The sequence below is a fragment of the Corvus brachyrhynchos genome, unplaced genomic scaffold (genome assembly GCF_000691975.1).
Source record: "Corvus brachyrhynchos isolate BGI_N302 unplaced genomic scaffold, ASM69197v1 scaffold167, whole genome shotgun sequence".
NCBI lineage: Eukaryota > Metazoa > Chordata > Aves > Passeriformes > Corvidae > Corvus > Corvus brachyrhynchos.
Window position 1 is genome coordinate 3,324,593 of NW_008239547.1, and position 21,134 is coordinate 3,345,726.

A 21,134-nucleotide genomic window follows, 5' to 3' on the forward strand; every position below is an offset into this window, starting at 1 on the left:
GGCACCGCGGTCGGGGAAAAGACGGCCGGGCTGCCGGCGTGTCCTTTTGGGAGACCAGAGACGAGGGGAGACAGTGGTGCCCATCTCCCGCCCGCTCAGAAAAGCCCCAGCCCCACAGTGCTGCCCGGAGGCGGCGCCTCTGCGCAGGAAAGGCCAGAAGGGTCTGGGAGGGAAGCGCTGCTCTGGTTATCTGGCCGTCCGGCACGCTAGAAATCTGGAAGATCGCAGAATCAATTAGGTTGGAATAGATCTCTGAGATCATCGAGTCCAGCCTGTGACTGAACACTGCCGTGTTAACTAGACTATGGTCCTAAATGGCATGGCCAGTGTTTCCTTAAACATTTCCAGGCACAGTGACTCCACCACCTCCCTGGGCAGACCATTCCAAAGATGACAAAAGAGTAGTAAGACGTCAGAGAGATCATGCTTTGGGGCAACTAGACCCTTCTAGGGAGTTAGCCCTGAGGGGGAGAGAGAATTACTGAATCCAACCTGTGTAGATCTTTGTGAAGGCCTGCCCAGTATGACTACTAACAATTAGCGATTGCCTGGATTTAGGTTCATAAGAAGAGCTTAAATACTTGCCTGAGATAAACACAGTATTCCTGCCACTCATTAGCCTCAGTTGTTAATCATTGTTCAGGGCCTCCTCTGGCTGTTTGCAAAGGTATGGAAGACAAGGTTCTGGTGATTATTTAGTACAATATTTCTTGCATCTGTGTTTTTTGTAAGCAAAATCCTGATTCTTCAACCATGCCAGAAGATAAGCCAATAATAGCAGGTGACTGCTCTGCTGGGATGTCCGTGCCTGCTTTCACAATGAGTAACAGGCCCAGAAGAAGCCATATCCAAGGCCCACTGTTCATGCCATGTGCTGTATGTCTGCAGTTACGAACACAAACACAGTCCTTGCATTTTAGTAGTTGTCCCAGAGAAATCCACGCAGTGGTAAAAAGTCAGCATGTTTCAGAAAAAAAGTATTCTCAAGCACATTATAGTAAGAGCAGACTGCCTCATCTCTGCATAATCTTGTGGTATGTTACATGTTCTCTGTAGTCTGTCTCCTGTTGGCAGCGCTGAAACTGTTCTGGTCAGGATGCTTTGGTGTACCTGCTGCTGTCTCTAAATCAAGGTGGAGAGGGAAAAAAATAGATCTCCCTTCACCTCTGAGGTCAGCAAAGTCCAGCATCTCAGCCCAGAGCTGCAGAAGCAAGGATAAAGGTAGGGAGCCTAGAAAGGACCAGTGGGCCTGCGAAAGTCTTTGCAGCTGGAGTTAAAAAAAATACCCCTGTCTGGGAACAGCCAGACAGGTAACAAGGAAAGTATTTGAGATCTCTTTGAAGAGAGGAAGGAGCTGGTACATTTGCAGCACTTGCTGTGGGATAGAAATGCATCCACATTGCTATCTTCTACTGGTTAATTTATTTGGCATCTTAGCAAAATTGTTTCCAAAGGGGTGTCAATAACTATCTTTAGGACAGCATGTAATTTCCAATAAAACACTTTATTTTTGATTGGTTTTAATGTAAAATAATTCAATTTGTTTTTATTGAGATATTGACAAGCTTTAAATGTGTCCCAGGGCAAGTGTGACCAGAACCCCCCTTGGGCACTGGCTTCTCCTTGTTTCCAGTACTGACTTCTCCTTGTTTCCAGCTATATATAATACAAAGACAAATTTGATTTCTCTATTCACTTTGGCTGCAAATTGCTTAACACCCATTGACTTGGATGAGTCTGTAATTGCCTACAGACCAGACTGGCTGCATGGAAGCTGTTAACATCCTCAAATGTAGCACAACTGTTGTTGGCTCTTCTTAAAATATTATGGCTGCCCCAGTAAAAGAAATGGCAGATGCATGGGGCCTTGCACATCAACTTTTTTCAGTATGAGAAAAATTAGTGCCGTGTGTGTTGCTAAATGTAGTGTGCTTCAGTTCAGTGGACAAGCTCGTCCTATAAGCCCACGGTGGGACAGCCACTGAGCAGGCAGTGGGGGCTCCCACGAAATGCATCCACCTCACACAGCAGAGCAGTGGCTCCAGGAGGGCTTGCAGCCTCATGCACTGCTGCGGTTCTCGACCTGAAAGGCCTTGCACAAACCCCACCAGCTCTACTTCAAAATGTGCTCACGACTCAAGAAGACCTTGGAGGAACACATCAAAGGTCGCCACCTTGTGACAGCTGCATTGAGGCTTTTCTGTAGCTGCCATGGCACGGCCAGGCATTGTCCCCATGCCCTCAGGATAGACCTGCGGTAGATAAACACCCAAGCTGGCTCCATGTCCACCCCAGCAGGACCTTTTCAGCTGGATGCTATACAACCAAGGCAATGCTGCTGTGAGGGCCACGTAATGTAAGATGTACTGGGAATTGTGGTGTGGATATGCTCAACTGATTAGATCAGCAGGCCTTATTAGCTACTGCCCCATGCTAGCCCTCCTTCTTTCTAAATAACACTCTGCAGGGTCACTTGAGTGTCTTTGCAGGCTGTTCCTCGTGTCTGAGGCTCTTGGAGGGTGCATTGACTCAGGTGCAATAGATCAAAGCTGGCTCCATGAATCTGCCTGGTGTGTACACCAAGTGACTCTAAAGCACCTGAAAGAGTGCAAATCTAGCAGAACCAGCGCTGAGCAACAATCAATAAACCTTGGGCTTGAGCTGACATTTGCTGAAGATAGTAGTATGCATCTAAACTGCATTCACTGGGTTTTTTTTTTTTTTAAGAAACTATTTTATTTTGGTTTTTTTTTCATTTTGGTTTAGTTTGTTGGGTTTGGGCTTTTTTGCTCTGTCACCCTTTCTCATTCCACCAGGCAGTAAACTGCTGATTAGAAAGAAAAATTACCTAACTTAGAAAAGATACTTTGAGTGTGCAAAAGATCTGGGAATTAAAATTTTCCTGGCTGGGGCTGCTGGACTGGCAGAGGAAAAAATGTAATGATGTCCGTCAATCTCCACCTACACAATCACCCAAATGTGATTCTACCCAGAGTAAAATGTGCTTATGTATCTCTCAGTGTCTCAACTTTACATCTGAGATTTTCTCCTCCTCAGTGGGGCATGATGATCTCCAGAGGCAATACTGTCTTTCTGGGACAATAGCCCATTTTTGGCTGGGAGAGAAAAATGCGACTATATTCTAAGTGCTCTTTAGAACAGCAGCAAAGCAGCAGTATCACAGCAACTTCTCCTTCACTGTAATTTGTGTAGCTCTGTAACTGTCTATTCCCTTTCCTAGGCCATAGATTGGCACGTGTCTTTGTTTTTCCGTTGGGAACGAACAGTACTTGCCTCAGTAGTGTTGATTGGAAAATAACCCTTTATTTTTTGTTGGACCGTTTCTCAGCTGGATTGATTCCTGATTTGGTTGTTTAGCTGCACAAGCACTTCTGACAGTGCAGTGGAAAGAGAGATGAGGGATCTGAGGGGGCAGCTGGAAGCGCAGAGGACACAGGGCCTGTTCAGATCAGCCACATCAGCTCTGCTGCCAAATGCCAAGTCTTATTTTCTTGTAAGGAAATTTTTGTTGATTACAGTGATAGTTACACAAGTATGGCTGTACTGGGACAAGCCTGTGTGAATACTTAATACCCTAACTTTTTTTTTTCCTGGTACCAAAATTCGCTTTTTCAGTATTTCCTCCGCCAGTTTAGTAGCTGCCCAAGAAGGTGCATAGCTGCATTGGTTTGCTTTCTTTTGCTTTAGCACAGAGCCTTACTTAAGAACCGGAATAATTACCCATACTGATATTTCAGTTATCATCACAGGTTGTCGGAGCATTGCAGAGATGAATGGGGCTGTTCCAGCTTTTTGGAGACAATTTGTAATGCACTCTGCACTCTTGTGGTCACCTCCACGTGCCCTTTTTCCCAATTAATATTTTTAAGGTTTTCATCACAGCTGTTAACAACTGAAGATGCTGCCTCCTGGCTTGCCAGGGGAGCAGGGGTGTTTGGGGCAGGACTGCACCCCTGAGCTGGTCAGGGACCCCAGTGCAACCCCCTGGCAGTTGCTAGGCAGCCACGAGCTCTGTGCAGCAGAGCCGGCACAACTAGGCATTGCTAGGCAGCCTGAGCTGCTGGGGAGCACAGAAGTAATAAGATTCAAAATTGCAGCTTCAACAATGCACAAGATAAGAGTGGCACAAAAATAAATAGTTTTACTGTATTTTGACATGACCTTTCTCCTCTAATATATTTTCACTTGCAGGATCTGCCTTCTGTCTCAACCTCATTTTTCATAAAATTCTCTCCTCTTCATCCCTCCTGCTTGCTTATCTTTGCTTCTCAGCAGTAGTCTGGTGTTAGCAAGCCTCCTTTTCTGTCACCTCCGCTACCCTTTTCTCCATCTGTCATCTCACTTGTTCTCTTCCCGTGTTCCACTGGATCCCATGTTCCTTTGGCCTCTAATTTTGGTTTTCATTCTTGCATCTTTCTCAGCTCAGCCTCTGACCATCATGTCTCCTGATTTTTCCTTTCCACTTTCACTGCATCAAGGAATTCCTCTTATATTTTCAATTCCCAGCTCCCAGTCTAGGTCCCTTCTGCTACTGTCACTTCCAGCTGCCCATCACAAGGTAGGCTTGTCTTCTTATTCCCTCAAAATACTGCCAAGGCATGCACTGCCCTAAGAACATGAGAAAGGTGGGGCATCTAGACCATGGTGATGCAGCCAGATACGTGCAGAACTTCAAGAAAGCCCATTTCTTTCTCCTGGACCTACCAGGGAAGATGGCTATTGTGTGACAAATGACAGAATGGCTTGCTTCTTACACCACTAACAAATGGAGCTAAACTGTTTTGGTATAAAAACATTTTGAGGAAGGGCTGACTTTAGAGCAACCACTTAAAGCAGGAGGTGGATTTCTGGCAGTAATCCTCTTTATTAGCATTTTTTTTCATTCTTTTATTTTATGGCTTTGGAAAGGTAATTTAAATATGAAAAGAGTCGTCTTATTGCAAGGGGTAGGCATGGAGTGAAAGTCAGCTTTCTGAATAGACCCATGCAGGTTTGGCATACTCATTAGAGGGTAGGGCGGGATTTCCTGAGTTAATAGCTGTTTGTCGGAGGATGGCAATCCTTTAAAATGGAAGAATTTCTTTGATATGTATATATGAAATAAAAATTTTCCTGGGAAAGGTTTTTCACCCTGCATATAGCTTCTGGTCAAAAGCAGACAGAGAAACACCTTGCCCAGGAAAAAGTAATATTTGCATAATTCACAGTGAAAGGGAATATAACGGACCTAAAGACAAGTCTCCTGTGACTTTGATTTGAAAGCAGGCACTGAAAGGGTAGATGGCCCATATCAGCAGTGTCCTACTTGCTCAGCTCTTTGGAGTGAGCATCCCTAACAGGAAGAAAAACACTGCTTAAGGTCTTGGGAAATGTTTTGAAGTCTGAAAACACCTTTAGCACAATTTCTGCTTTGTTTTGCACTGCTTGATAAAGGCTATGAGAATAGCACAAACAAAAATGTTCCTAGGAGAATGCATATAGAGCCACCCCAGGCTTAATGAGACTCAATGGCTCAGACATTGTTTGCAGAGCTATAACTGCTTCCTTGAGAAGCAGAGCCTAAGATGGCTTTGCAAATTCATGCAACACTGCAAACGATGCCTTGAGACCACTGCCTAGTGCTGAACGCAGAGTTAATAAGGTCTTTTGGACTATATTTACCACACACAGAACTGAAGTGTCCCTGGTGTTCCTTGGAACAGCTCCACTATCTGGGTTTTTCTCTTCTCCATCAGTTCTCAGCCTCCTATGATCCCAGGTAATGGAGAGTTGATTGTACTATGCTATCACCTAGTTTATCCACACCTCAAAATTGATTACTTCGTGCTCCTGGCTATACCTAACTTACCCTATATATACGTAGACTAATTTATTTACTATCTTCAGTACTTAGTTTCTGTGTTTGGTACAGTGGATGAATAAAAACCAGAAAACAGTAAACATCTGTGTTTCAGAGCCAACATATGAGCTGTCTCTGTGGATTTTTTTTTTAACAATTAAAATTATTTATCTAAGTCGATTTTTATTCTTAATAAAAAGAAATGAAAGGCCTATCAAAATGTGCTTAGCATAATGCAAAGCTTAAAAAGAATATATTATTGTGAAGATAATCTAATTGCACAATTGCAGTTTTTCATTGTATTTGAGGAAATCTGAGCGTGGATAGGAATTACTTTCATGTTCTTTCTATTTAAAAGATTGGTGTTTTTCTAACCACCACAGGTTTTTTTTATGCAGATTAAAAGCATTCGTATTCTGTACTGATTAATTGGTATGCCTCTTTTGCATTTAAATATATACTTCATTGAATTGCAGTTTTCCATCACAAAGCAGAAAAGAAAAAATAATTAAATGATAACATCATGCTACTACAGAAGGAGTGCTATTTCCCCAATAAAAATAAATATTTGACAGCAATTCTGCAGTGATGGTATTACCAAGCACAGTATTTGGATGGCAAAATAAGGGACAACATAATAGTATTTTTTTCAGCAAGTGAAAACACATTACCGTTCTTGGGTCTGTTCCAGCTCCCAGTGAAACAGTAAAGCTTCAACTGGAAGCAATGCTGAGTCTGTAGGGTTGAGCGGTGTTTGAAAAGGACCATCTTCAATAGCACTGAAGGCAAAAGGGATCAGATTAGATGCACAGCAACCTTCAGATGCAGTTGTCTACTAGAAAATCACTTCCACACTAAGATAACATTGACATCCTCCTTGGTATTGTCCCAGTCAGAGCTCAAACACAAACGGTGCAGAAATGAGGGTAAAAAGTCATTACACATAGACTGAGGCTATTCTCTGTTGGGAACATTTAAAAATAAATCAGGCCACTTAGTGCATTCCAACAAAATTTAAAGGATAAGCTTTAGATATTCAAAATAAATTGGGTTTTTTCTTCCTGTTACTTTTCATTACATAACAGGAACAATCTCTTGTGCCTATGAGATTGATTACGTGTCTCAAACTTAGTTTAGATATTAATCAATCTCAGCAACCGCTTCTTGTTTCCTGTAGCATAATGCGGTAAAAATTGTCCTTTAATTACCACTAATGAAAGTTACCTGCAGTGAAAGTGAATATATGCCAGTGGAAAATGACTTGGTTCAGAGGACAGCAAATGCAAATACGAACAATCTTAATGGTGCTCAGGCACAGTTAGAAGTGAATATGTAAATTACTGATGACAGCTTCCTGCTATGCTCAACTATTTGCTGTCACCATTAGCTATGAATGTTTCAATTTATTTGGTCATAACCATAATATCCCACAGTATATTTCTGGACAGTGTGTTTTGTAAAAGGTTGGGGACTTTTTAAACAGTGTCATTTAATAAATACATACTTATTCAGTATTAAAAATATTTCTAACATTCTTTAAAATAATTCTGAATGTAAGGTGGATAATTATGTGTGCCATCACTTCCCTTTAAATGTCTGACTCTTCATTCTGTGTCTGACATGTTTGTAGTTCTCAAAATTTCTTTGATATGTAAGGTAGATCCTATCTAGGTTTTTACATAAATTGAAAGATGTCTCACAACTAGATATCTTTTCTTATATGCCAAGAAAAAAAAAGACTCATCCTGTTCTGACTGAAAAAGAGCTCAAGATGTTGTTTTACATAGAAGATGTGTTATAGAGCCCTCACTGTACTGTATGTGAAATTTGCAGTTGTTTCCCTTGTAATGCTTTGCTTCTAGTTGCTTATACCTTTCTCAGTCTTAATGTAGCCCAAATAGCACATATTTCTATTTTAGACTTTATTTTTCCCCTTTAAGGAATTTGTGAGACAGAAACAAGAAGAAATGCTTTCTGTAGCATCATTACAAATATTTCAGCCAAGAGGTTACACCCCCAGGGAGCTCTCTATTTTGAATGAGGAAGGTAGTTAGTAGAAGGTAGTTTCAGGGCCATACCTCCTGCTCTTCCTGAAAAATCTGACAACATTTGGTGAATTCCTAAAGTTTTAAAACTAATATATTTGCATACATTCTCAGTAGAGTTAATAAGAGCTAAAATATATCCACTGAGGAACTGGGCTATGCTGATAATGTTCCACTGTGCACTGCAAGGGTCAAGGGATTTTCTCTGCACTTTTTTTAAATACAGTATCACTGTGACGGATAATGGCGTAGAGGGATTGTATCCCCTGGAATGTAACAGTATGATGAATTCTGGGAGAAGAGATAGTGGAAGCACTTGCAGGGGCCAGATAGAAGGGGCATGTACAGGTGTGAAAGAGGAGAAGAGGAACTATGATGAGATGAAGGTTGTTTAGATATGTGGTGTCTGATCATGGCAGAGAACAGGTGGGCTGAGGAAAGCACTAAAAAGCTACAAACACTTCCTACACAGGATATAGACTTGGACTCAGGACCTTGTTTTCTCTTGTTTTCTCACAACAGCCAAAAAAATCACAGGAATCTGTGGATGACAGTCTACAATCATTGCAAATTACTCCTGCTATGTAAAGGTCATTTGCTGTACATCTGAAAAATCAAATCCTGATGTTGGTACTTACGTTGACCACACACCAAACTCTTAGTGAGTTTAAACAATGTATTGGCCAGTTAATTACCTAGGGAGTGCCATAATCTCTTACGATCTTATGGACGTCATACTTGGCTGGGTATCATAACACAAGCTACTAAAGGGGGCAAGTCCTTTTTATACTAGAAAATTTGTTGAAACAAGCTCTCTTTTGAAAACTCCTTTGGTTTCCAGTGGAAAAAAAAATGTTTTGTAAAAAAAGTTGGGCCTTTCTCAAGTGCCTAATACACATAATTTTTAATTATTTTTATTGTGTGTCCGAAAGGTTCCTTATTTCAGAGAATAGAATTCAGTATTCAAATGCCTTCTTGTTCTGCATTAGGAAAAGAGCAGCAAATCTGACACACAGATATTATGTCTTCATAACTGAAAAAGCCTCATTTCAGTAACCTCTTTAAGTACTATTTACAATAGCCTCCTGCTATAATAGTCTATTAGAACAATAAAATTGCTATGAAGTGATTTCCCATTACAGTTCTGTGATGGATATAAACGAAATCAACCTGTAACCCAAGACTGTAGCTGAAGCTGTTCCATTGCTGCAGTTCAGCTGAAAGCTGGGAGGTGTTGGCTAAAGCAGCATCAAGCCAGTCCCAACTCTGCCACCTTCCAGCAGGGTCAGTGCTGGCCTTCACCCACCGGGATTAGGCCGGAGACTGGCAGCTGCCAGGCATTCCCGTGGTGAATGGCAGACAGCTGCATTTTCTGGATCAGAGTATCACTTGTTTTTCCACTTAAGCAGTATTAGTGGAAATGAGTGGAAGAGTTACCAAATGACAATGTGAATATTGTGTATTATCAGTACATAACTAAGATACTAATAGGAAGGGCTAGGAGGTTATCCCGTACATATGTTGAATATGGCAAAATTGTCCTCTGTACTTTATATCCAGCTTTTTTACCCTCTAATTTTAAATGTACCTAACTGAAAACAGCCTGGAGCTTCCAATCCAGCAGCTGTCAGACTGTTCCACAGTCCACTATGGTACTGGACAACTTGTGCAATGCTAAGAGTGACAGTGCCATATAACTTTTCACAGATTTGCATAGAAATGTACTTTGCAAAGGTTTAGTGAAGCCACAGGGGAATATATTTATTTATAAGTGCCTAGGAATAAGGGTCACAGCAATAATCTAACAATTTATGTATAATCCATTGCTAGTGCTTATTCACAAAATAGACTGTATAAATTATGCTGTCTAATTCATAACCATTTTTGTATGAAAGGTTTTAATCAAATAAAAGGAAATGTCCAGAGAAGGTTGACCAAGCTGGTGAAAGAGCTGGAGAATGTCTTACAAGGAGCAGCTGAGGGAGCTGGGATTGTTTAGCCTGGAGAAAAGGAGGCTCAGGGGAGACCTTGCAACTCTCTACAACTGCCTGACAGGAGGTTGTAGCCAAGTGGGGGTCAGTCTCTTCTCCCAGGTAGCAAGTGACAGGATGAGAAAAAATGGCCTCAAGTTGCACCAGGAGATGTTTAGATTGGATATTAGGAAAAAAAATCTTCACTGAAAGGGTGGTTAAGCATTGAAAAAGGCTGCCCAGGGAACTGGTGGAATCAGTATCCTTAGAAGTGTTGAAAAAACATGTGGATGGGGCACTTCAGTGGGGAACATGGTAGTGCCAGATTAATGGTTGGACTTGATGATATTAGAAGTCTTTTCCAACCTTGACAGTTCTAGGATTCTAAGTATTTTTTATTCATATGCAGAGTAATACCAAAACTATTATATCAGTTTTAAATTCATGCCTTAATTTATGTCAGAAATCTCACAATAGCAGGCTGGATTTTGTGTGTCCCTCCCCTCCTCCCCTTGCCAAGCAGATTTCGCCTATCATTTGTCTTCTGAATTTGTGTAGGAAAACTTCAGAATAATGATAAGACATGTTTTGCCCTCAGCTGGCATGTATTTATATATTAAAGCAATACACCAGTATCTGATATATCTCATACTTCTTATCCTTCTCTGTTGGTTAGCAGGAAGATATTTAGTCACAAGAGGGTTTATTTTCATATGAATCAGTAATCTGAAAGCTAAATTCAGGACACAAAAGCAGTCAGTCTCTGATTTTAGCTGGAGGGTTGGTATGAATTTCTTCCTTTTCACTATTCCTGCCATTTAGAAATCTGGTTTGATATTTGATTATATTACTCAATAATTAATCCAGAATAATTTAGCATACCTCCTAACACTTAAAGTTATTTGGTTTTGCTCAACCCTTTCTCAACATCATACTTGTAGAAGGGGAAGGACAGAAATTTGATTACTATAAAACATACTGCCACATCTGTTATACAGGGAGAGCCATGTTACATCATGAAAAAATTAATCCTATCTATCTGCTTAATACAGATGTTTAGGACACACCTGACTTTTGTGCAGGTGTGAATGGAGAAATGTGTCTACCTCACAAATATCCTGCTCCAGCAGGATAGAAAATACCTGTTACCGTATTTCCAAAGTGCTTCAGCTCAGCTGTGGGAACCTGGTTCTTCAGGGCAGCGTAACTAACCCCAGGCCCAATCCCAACTGTGCCATGACCATGGGGGTTTGCTCAAACATCTACATCCATGCAAGAGGATGTGCTGGAATGGTTTTGTGGCCAAGACTTGGCCATGCTCACACAGCCCTGCCAGGGCAAATCTGTAACAGGGACTTGGTCAACAGCTTTAAACTGTTTGACTGAACCTCCTTTACTCTGGCTGGAAGGAGTAGAGGAGCATTAAGGAGAGCAGTTTCAGAGGCAGATCAGAGGAACAGCAATCAGCAGCCCTACATGTGCAGGAGATGGTCACCTCAGCCTCTTGGAAGTAGCTAGCAAGAAATGTGTGGATGCAGCTTGAATTTGTGGAAATAGGTTTTGAAAATTATTTACTTTATTAAAATGTAATTTGCCTCTGTCAGTTAAAACAGGGTAAAGCTTGAAAATTAGTAATTTGTTCTATTTTGTTTTTCATTCCGAGCCTTGGATTGAAGAGGGAATTCAGTTATGCTACAGGGTGAGTTGACACCCTTGTTCTGGCACCATCCTGCTCTTTTGAATAGTGCCTGATCTGTGAGCTAATCTGATAAATGAAGACATTTTGTGCACACATGGTGTGCATTTTAAATAGCTTCAGTGTGTTAACAAACTGCTCTGAATATGGTGGCCTCCACCAGAAAGCACATAATTTGATGAACATGAGAAAGAAATGCAGAGCTGAGGAAGTAAAGAAGGTTCATTTGGAATGACTGAATAGCCACCACAGAGCTGCTTTCTAGGATGGGCATGAGCTTTCACTTGCTTTTAATACAACTATTTAAAATGTGCTTTCTCAAATCATTCCCAATCACTTTTCGATACCTCTTTTCAAGAATGCAAAATATCCAGACCCATTGATTTGGGGGCTTAACCTGTTTCTTTGTACCTTCAAATTTTCTGTTTCAAGACATGTAAGACAGCTTAATATTTTCAATATCTGTGGTCAAAAATGTAACAATTTTATAATTTTTGTGCATATTTATTCTGTTATCATTGATTCCCTATACCAGTTATACCAGAGATTCTTTAATGAAATATATTACAATGATGCTTTGGTGATGCAGATGATGGCATCCAGCAACCATGAACCTCTTTCACAATGACTTAGAAAATACCCATCTGTGAATCCTACTGTGAGTGCAAATCTGAGTCAAGAAATAAGGGAATGGCAGGTGGCAGGAGAAAAAACCACAAGGCCAGAACTCCTGACAGCCAAGGGCTTATAAATGTATATAGGACTAAATTTTATTATTATAAAATCAGTGGGATGCTCAGGATGTTGAGGTTGAACATGTGCATAATCACAGGCTTAAGTCAGCACAACTGCTATTTTATCTTCAAAAGACACATATTTGGCCTGTGGTTACAGTGGTTTGGTCTTTGATTTGTGAATGTGTCGTGTTCCTTCCTCTGTCCTGCACATAATTTTGGATTTATTTTTGCAGAATAAAAGGGGAGCTGTGGTGGGAGTGGGGTCAGAAGGTTTGTGCAGCCATATGAGCTACAGCACAACCCACCTAATCCATGGGAAAACCCTGCCTGGAGTACTGCATCCAGCTCTGGGGTCCTGACTACAGGAAAGACATGAACCTATTAGAGCGGGTCTGGAGGAGGCCACAAGGATGATCAGTGTGAGGGAATAACTCTCCTATGAGGAAAGGCTGCCAGAGTTGGGGCTGTTCAGCCTGGAGAAGAGAAGGCTCTGGGGAGACCTTGTTGTGGCCTTTCAGTACTTAAAAGGGGCAAACATTTTATCAGGACCTCTTGCAATAGGACAAGGGGTAGTTTTTAAACTAAAAGGTGGTAGATTTGGACTAGATACAAGGAAGATATTTTTTACAATGAGAGTGGTGAAACATGGGAACAGGTTGCCCAGGGACCTGGTAGATGCTCCAACCCTGAAAACATTCAAGATCAGGTTGGATGGCGCTCTGAGCAGCCTGATCTAGTTGCACATGTTCCAGCTCATTGCAGTGGGTTTGGACAAGATGATATTTAAAGGTCCCTTACAACCCAAACTATTCTATGATTCTGTGATTTTACCAATAGGTCATAATGTACTCATCAATTTCATATAGAACATCACTACTTTATACTCTATTATGTATGTACAAATATACATGTATATAGTTGGTCATTGCACTGTTCCCTCTGTTATAAACCAGAAATACATTCTCCAAAGATTTAACTATTTTAAAACTTTTTGAAAAAGGAAGTCAGTAAATAGTGTCTGCAGTACATTTATCATGACATAGACTCTGGAACAGAGAACACTACTAATCAAAAGCTTTAATCACAGTGTTTAAAACCCATATTTATATTTATATTAAAAGGAAAAACAAGGGAGATCTAGTTATCTGCATCTTCTAAAATTAGATCTCCTTACATAAGCACATACAGATTAATCACATCCAAGAATTTTTAATGAGCCAGCAGAGAGTGTTACAGACTGTTAATATTCATTCTCAGACAGTTTTCAAACATTGGAGAAGTTCCAGAGCACTGAAAGAAAGCAAAGGTTGTGCCAATATTGAAAAGAGATATATAGGTATTATAGCCCTATCAACTTAATATTGATCCCAAGTATATGGCAGAATGGCTAATAGGAGATTCCACTAAGAAAGAATTAAAGAAGAACAATTTAATTAATGCAAATCAATAGGAATGTATGGAGAAGTATACATATTTTCAGGATAACTCAATATCCTTTTGTGTGAGAATACAAGTTGAATAGATAAATGTGTTGTAGAAATGTATTTATACTTCTGTAAAATATCTAACTGTAAAATATCTGTAAAATATCTAACTAACAAAACTTTGAGACACCACAATAAAAAAAATTAAATAATTATTTTAATAGGAAATCATTATGGTCCATGTGAAATAAAAAAAGGCTGATATGCTTCAAAAGTGGCCATAAAGGGTATATTGATCTTGACTCCTTGTTGCTTAACTTATTTTGATTATCCTCCAGGAAAACAATAAAATCATTGCTGATAAAAATTTGCACAGAGCACAGTGATAAAGACAGTGACAAATAATTAAAATAACAGACTGACATGATGACAGTCTGATGAGCTAGTTTCAAAAACAGCAAAACTGATTGCAACCCAACCTTGTTCCCACCACTCCGAACAAAAACTTTAGGAGTACACAGTTAAAACAGGGGTCCTTGACTACAAGTAGGGTAAGAAGGTCCTGTGCTTTGAGACCTTCACCCACCTCTATATCCAAAAGGGCCAATGAATTCTGGACATAAGAGTGAGAATATTGAGTTTGGAGAAGGCAATACTTCAGTCTTGTATTACCTCTGACATTAATGCAAGTATTCCTGAAGCATTGTACCTAGTAGTAGTATCAATGATTCACAAAAGCTGTTAAAATATTGGAAAGATATAGCAGTGAAAGAATGAATTCACTGGAGTGAAAACATGGGTGAATTCAATTCTAAAGAAAAGAAATCCAGGAGCTGCTTGATTTCTATTTATACAGGTTCGTAGGATTGTTGGAGAACCCTTCAGGAGGATAATAGGGAGCTTAATAACCTAGTAGACATGGCTGCATGGGGATTGAAAACTGATATTTTTAATATTGTGCATGGCATTTTAGTATTATTCAGGGCATATTTTGCTGTTCTGTTTCTTTTGCATGGCAAAATGTAGTATTAGTATTTGTTTTCAGGATGTGTTAAAGTAATCTCTATGACACTGAAGACTTGGGCTCTTTAATGGGTACATCTTTGGGAGGAGACTTATAATGCCTCCTGAAACTGCCCTCTGCCCTCTGGTAGATAACTCTGTTTCAGATTCCAATGTAATTGTCACAGTGACGTGGCCGCCCAGCTCCCCACTAACTTTAGGGCTGCACTTCTGTCTTTATCTGCTGCAGACATTTAAACACCTCTCTTTAGGTGCATTCAGAGACTTCTGTGGTTTCAAGGATCATTTTCATTTTATATAGCTAAATTGTCTCTATTTCTTGGGTTATTTTTTAAAACCAACAGTAATTTACTTAGGAATCTATTCAGCAAGTTCTTTGATCTTTTTCTAGTTTTTGGGAAACAAAAACTGACAGCTGTCTTTTCTCATTAACCTATCATTTACAGAAGCTTTGATATTAACTTTCTCATGCTGAACATATGTTATAGTGATCAGAATATTTTAGTGCAAAGAAAACTAAAAAACCACTTAAGACACTTGATTTCCTCACTTTTCATCCATCCTATTTATTCATACAATAGTTTTCTACTTTAGAATACTCAGTCTAATAATTAATTTTTTGTTTTAAATGGCAAAACCCATAAGGTCTGATCATGAGGTGTTGTACATTGTTGTAGTTCACCCATCTACCCCATCTAAGTGAACTGGACAGGCCTTATCACCCCAAAACTATGAAGCAAAGACAGTGCCTTTATTTCAGTTGAGCAGAAATGATTTAACAGTATAAACTGAAACAGTTCCTGAATGTCAAACTTCTTTCTCAATAAATCTTCCCAGATAAATTTTGTTAGAAATGTCTTGCAGCAAATGTGATCTGAATATGAGAGTGAAAAATCCATGGTTTACAACTGGAAAAGTGTCTAGCTGGCACTGATTTCTACAGAAGTCTTGTTGGAGTGAAAGCTCCTCTGGACTCAGGCCCAGAGGGAAGCCAAAGCACAGGGGTTGAATTAAAACCTTTGGACAAGCTGAGATACATGAAGCCACACCAAAGTGAAATAGAAATACAGATTTTTAACTTTTAGTAGAAATATATGCTAAGTGCCTTAAACATTAAAAAGCTGTAGCAGAGACCTTAAACACAGTTCTTGCTGCAGCAGTGGTACCTTTTCACAGAATTCTTTACATTAGACAAAATATAGATAGAATTATACTGTTCACATTTTTTAGATAGAGTGTTCACATAAACAATAAGAGCTGATAGAAACTGTATATGCAAATCTGTGTAATACCTATGTAACACTTGTGTAAGACTTAAGACTGATAGAATTAGACCTGGATAGGTTAAGAAAAGGAAAACTAGAATTGTGTGTTAATCTTATTGGTCAGTTAACAAATATAATCCATACTTCTGTAAGAAAAAAAATAGAGTCTAGAGTACAGAGCATATAGAGTATAGAGCATATAGAGTCTAGAGTACAGAGCATATAGAGCATAGAGCATATAGAGCATAGAGTCTAGAGTATAGAGCATGTAGAGTATAGAGCATATAGAGCATACAGAAGAAGAAGAAGCTGGTTTTGCCAGCTGTTTGCTGTTGCTGCTTGCCTTTATCATGTAACCCCCTTCGAACTCTGCCTTCAAGAAAGCTATGAGACTATGAAATAAAGAACTTAGCAGAACAGCAGCCTCCTCTGCTCTTTTACCCTGGTCCAAGAAGGAAGGGTACCCCATCAAAAGCTCAACAAAGTCTGATCTTTACTACGACTGGTACAGCAAAAGAGCTGGGTGCTTATGGGGATTGCAATGGAATGGGGGTCCCGTGCTGAGACACCCGATTAAACTCACTCTTAAATCCTTCTGAGAGCTTGTTGGAGGACTCATTCCAGTAATTCACCAATCTGTTGAATTAATTGTTGAAACCCATTTACTAAAACCACAGTGGTATATTTTCTGCCTTGGTAAATATCCACAATGATAAACACAGGCCTGCAAATACTTGAGATGTTTGCCAGTTATATTCCAGGCTTTGTACACACATTAAAAATGTCATTAAAATCACCAAATTTTCACAAGGTCATTTTTCAGACTTGCTAGAAAGAATAATAAAATTCTTTGCTAGAGTTTTAAAAGAACATGCATAAAGTAAGGGTGTTTCATTTTTTTCCCCCTTCAGATACTGAAAAGAAAATATCACAAGAGCTGTCTGGCTATAAATACGCCATTGCATAAGCACATTAATATGATCCAGTCACAGTATTTTGTCTCCTATTCCCAAGAGGCAAATTACACAGGGATAGGCTGCTAAAACTTTAGAAGCAGTAGCTGAGAAGACAAGAAGCACAAATGTCAAAACGGAAATAATATACCAGACACAGTTCAATTTTTCAGAGTCAAATTCTTACTCATTTGCATTATGAAAATGTGTAACACCATAAATATTATTCCCAAAATCAATCAAGTAATTCCAAATTTATATCACTGTAAATGACAGCACAATTTGACCTCCAGAAACTGTATATTTTACTGAAGGGAAAGGATTAAGTATTTATTACGAGCTGTCTTCTGTTGTTTAATAAGACACAGTTTGTCATTGCTGCAAGATGAAACTACATACTTTTCAAAGCTCAGTTTACGGCTCTGTAAGGGAACGGGATTTTTAAAATGTTCTTTCTAGAATATGCAAAATCTGAACAATTCTCTTATAACTATCTGCTGGCTCTACAAGAACAAAACCTTGAGGCAGTAAGGAAAACTGAACTTTATTAAAAATTTCATCAAAGAGATGAATAGTAGGCTTGGAGAAAAAAAGAGGGACTTAAGACACAATATGGCACTGCATTATACTTCAGAACCTACAAAGATATAAACCTGTAAAAGGTTTTGACTTCGTAAGTGCTGTATAGTTCAATGCAAAGTCAAATACTGCTGCATGTCTTTGAAAGTATGATCATATTTTGTTCTTCAAAGAGCATTTTATGAAACAGATCTAAGCTTATATTCTTGTAACTCCATCTACTTTTTTGAAATATGTGTGAAGTGGGGGAACATGGCAGAAAACAAAAACATGGGTTGAAATATTGATCACTGAAAGACCTGAGATGCCTGAATTGAATCACTCAAAAGAGATTTGAAATGGGATCTGTTACCTTTAATGCCTTTGACAACAAGGAGGCTAATCCTTAAGCAGAGAAGCTGCTGTTAATAATGGTTAAAAATAATTCCGGTACTTAATCCCCAACTGTGAAATGAATGGGTGTTTCTAGTCGAGTTATTAAGGGGTGTAACTGAACCTCACAAGGAAACTTCTATCCCCAAAAGCATTCTTGTTTGTGTCAAACTAGTCCTTTGCCCAAAGGGCTTTTCCCAAGGAACACAGATTGGCCTACATAAGTGAACAAATTTCAGCTGCTGTTTTTGCCATATTCATGATAAGTAAATAGTTCTCTTTCTCCAGAGCTGTTGGTTTTGACACAAATATCCTTCACTGTTTCATTAAAAAATCCTCCAAGTAAATGTTATTTGAAACATTAGCCTTTCTACTGTAAACAGTATAGAAAGTTGCTCCTTACAAAAAACTCTTCCCTTCTTAGACAACATCTTTTCATTCTTCATCAGCATGTAGATTTGACTTAGAAATTGTAATGCTAATTTAGTTCTCCATAATTATGACTATTAGGTTTTAAATAATTCATTTTTCCTCCCCGCTGGATTACATACTTCAAAAAGTAAGCCTTGCTAAAATTACATGCTCTTGGATCTGGTAGCTTACAGAACTTGCTCATAATGCATATGAAACTATGGTCCACTTTCTTGAGAACAATTTTTAAAGTATTCTGTAAAATACACTGCTGTGATTCAGACCCTTGAGGGAGCAATAGGCATAATTGGTTCCAGTTTCAGCTTTTCACTTGCATGATTTAACTGACTCCTTTGTCCCTCAAGTAAAATGAAGGTGCTCTTCAAGCTGGGCTGGGGTCTAGCTCAGCACTGCAAGCAACTGCTAGAAAACTAATGCAGTAGGATACAAATGAAAACTATATGAAGGGAGAGTGGCAGCTCACAAACAGCACAAAATTAGGATTGTGAGGTAGCTCTACACATCAGACTTTGATAGACTATCCTGTGGCATAACAGCGCTGAACTCAATAACCATCCCTAATGCACCTGTGAAGGTCCAAGGTTACACTCAAAATCATGATTGTCTGCCTTTTCTTCAGAGTTCCCCTAAATGTATGCCTTCAGCAACTCCAAAAGCATGCTTCCATACAAGATTTTATGTGTCTTAATGCTGCTAGGAATGCCTCATATTAGTGATTCATGGGCTCTCCATAAGTAGTTCGTGAAACACCAAGTGAAGAGGAGTGTGAGGACTGCAAATCATTCAGACATGTCAAGTGTCACACATTGCACTTGCTGCCAAATCACACTGGTAGTAGAGTGCCATGGTCTCTCCTCTCTCACATCTCAACTGATGGGCAGCATTGGTCACTGTTTCTATCACAGTTCCCAAAGTTTGGCTTCTCATACACTGGATGCTAAAAAAAATAAGAGCAAGTCATACTTAAGATTACTTTGGAAACTGCTCTTGTGGAACAATAGAAACACAGCCCAGTTTAACATACATGTTATAATTAGATTTTGCAAGCATGAATATAATTTTGTTCCCTAAAGAATGGAGCCTAGGTCCTCCTTGAGATAAAACTGCAGATCCATTCCTGGCTGTCTGTGAGAGATGAGAGGGTCTCCTTTATTACCTGTACTCCACATTTAATTATTGTTAACTCTTCATGGAAGTCACAGCACTGAGAATGCAAAATATACATAAAGACATCTAATAACAATGCTAATTAGTATTATATATGAGCATTAAAATTAACTAGTCATTTGTGATATGTTCTCACAATATGTTCATCAGTGCTCAAAATTTGCCTCTCATTTACTATTTCATGCTTGTGTCAGAGCATGATGGTACTGATTATTTTGGGTTATTTCAATTACCTCATTCTGGATCTGCAGATCTTACACTCTCACACATCTTCAGTTCAAAGAGGGCAGCTTCTGTTTCTGTGCACGGCCATTATATAGGTTGTCATTTGCATCTCTTTTAAAGCCTACTTCCAGTGAAAGTCTGGGAACATTCATTATAAAAATGCAGACTGCATTTCTCTTAAATCAATTAAAAGGTGAACATCATTATGGATTGTCTCGGATAAACAGAATTTACACATCAGCTGGCGTCACAAAGAGCTCCTAATTTTTGTATTACTTTTTTGAAATTAACTCCTTGAATGCTCAAAGAATACAGAGACCCCTTTATCTTCAAAAAGCACTTCCCTTTGATCTGAGCTTCTGTCATTGCTACCTTCGTGGATAAAAAAAGATGATAGATCTTAGTATGAAGCTCACAAATGCTTTAGAAATCTAGCACTCAAAATGAAAAATGCAGAGAAATTATTCTGTAACATTCAGGAGTGGTGCAGTGCTCATAACATGGCTTCATCGTTTGCCCAGTGTGGGGAATCCTATCTGAACACCTCTGGAAGTGTCAGCTTCTCTCCAGCAAAGCTCTCCCCAGGCCAGCTGGCTGCTGACCTTGTGGAATGTACTAGCTCAGCAGAGCTGGGGCTGATCTGCTCTAATTCCCTCTCTCTGGAGCTTTTCTGTCCCACCAGAGGACACTGTGAGCACACAACTGCCTTCAGAGGAATTTAAAATATATATTGTGTACTAGATAAATGAACTGACTTGAATGCCAAGATTTTGTACTCAGTTCCATTCAATGGGGCTGTTAATTCATCCTGTTGCTCACTGGGTAAATTATTCCATTTGCTACAAAAGCAGTTGGTTTAGCATACTTTTGTTTGACTTTGCAGAGTGCTGGATGCGCAGCGCTTTTGAATAAGGCCATTCATTTATTTAGCTACTGAGCTAACTGGTAGTACTGTGCTGGTATTCACCCACATCTCTGGATACCATGGAAATAGTTGCTCCCTGGGTTCTAGGCATGCCTAAAATTTTAATGTAAATAAGAGTCACTGAAACTATTTTTAAAAATGTGTCTACAGTGGTAATTTAGGTGAATTGTGTGGGACTAGGTGCGGGTATGAGGATGGCTGTGAGGAGGGGAGGTAGCAGCACAGCAGGCTGCCAGGGTGCTGGATGGTAGATGTCCTGAGGATAGCTGAGGTCCGTAAAACGGGTGGATTATGACACGTTTCTAAATTTTCATTTTCCTGTATTGTGGCAATACAAGCAGGGGAGAAAGAGGGGAGGAAGAGGAAGACGAAGGAGAGAGAAAGAAACTACGTTTCCCGGCGTGCCCCCGCGGCCTCGGGGCGGTGCGGGAGGAGGGAAGGGCAGGGAGCCACTGTGGGAG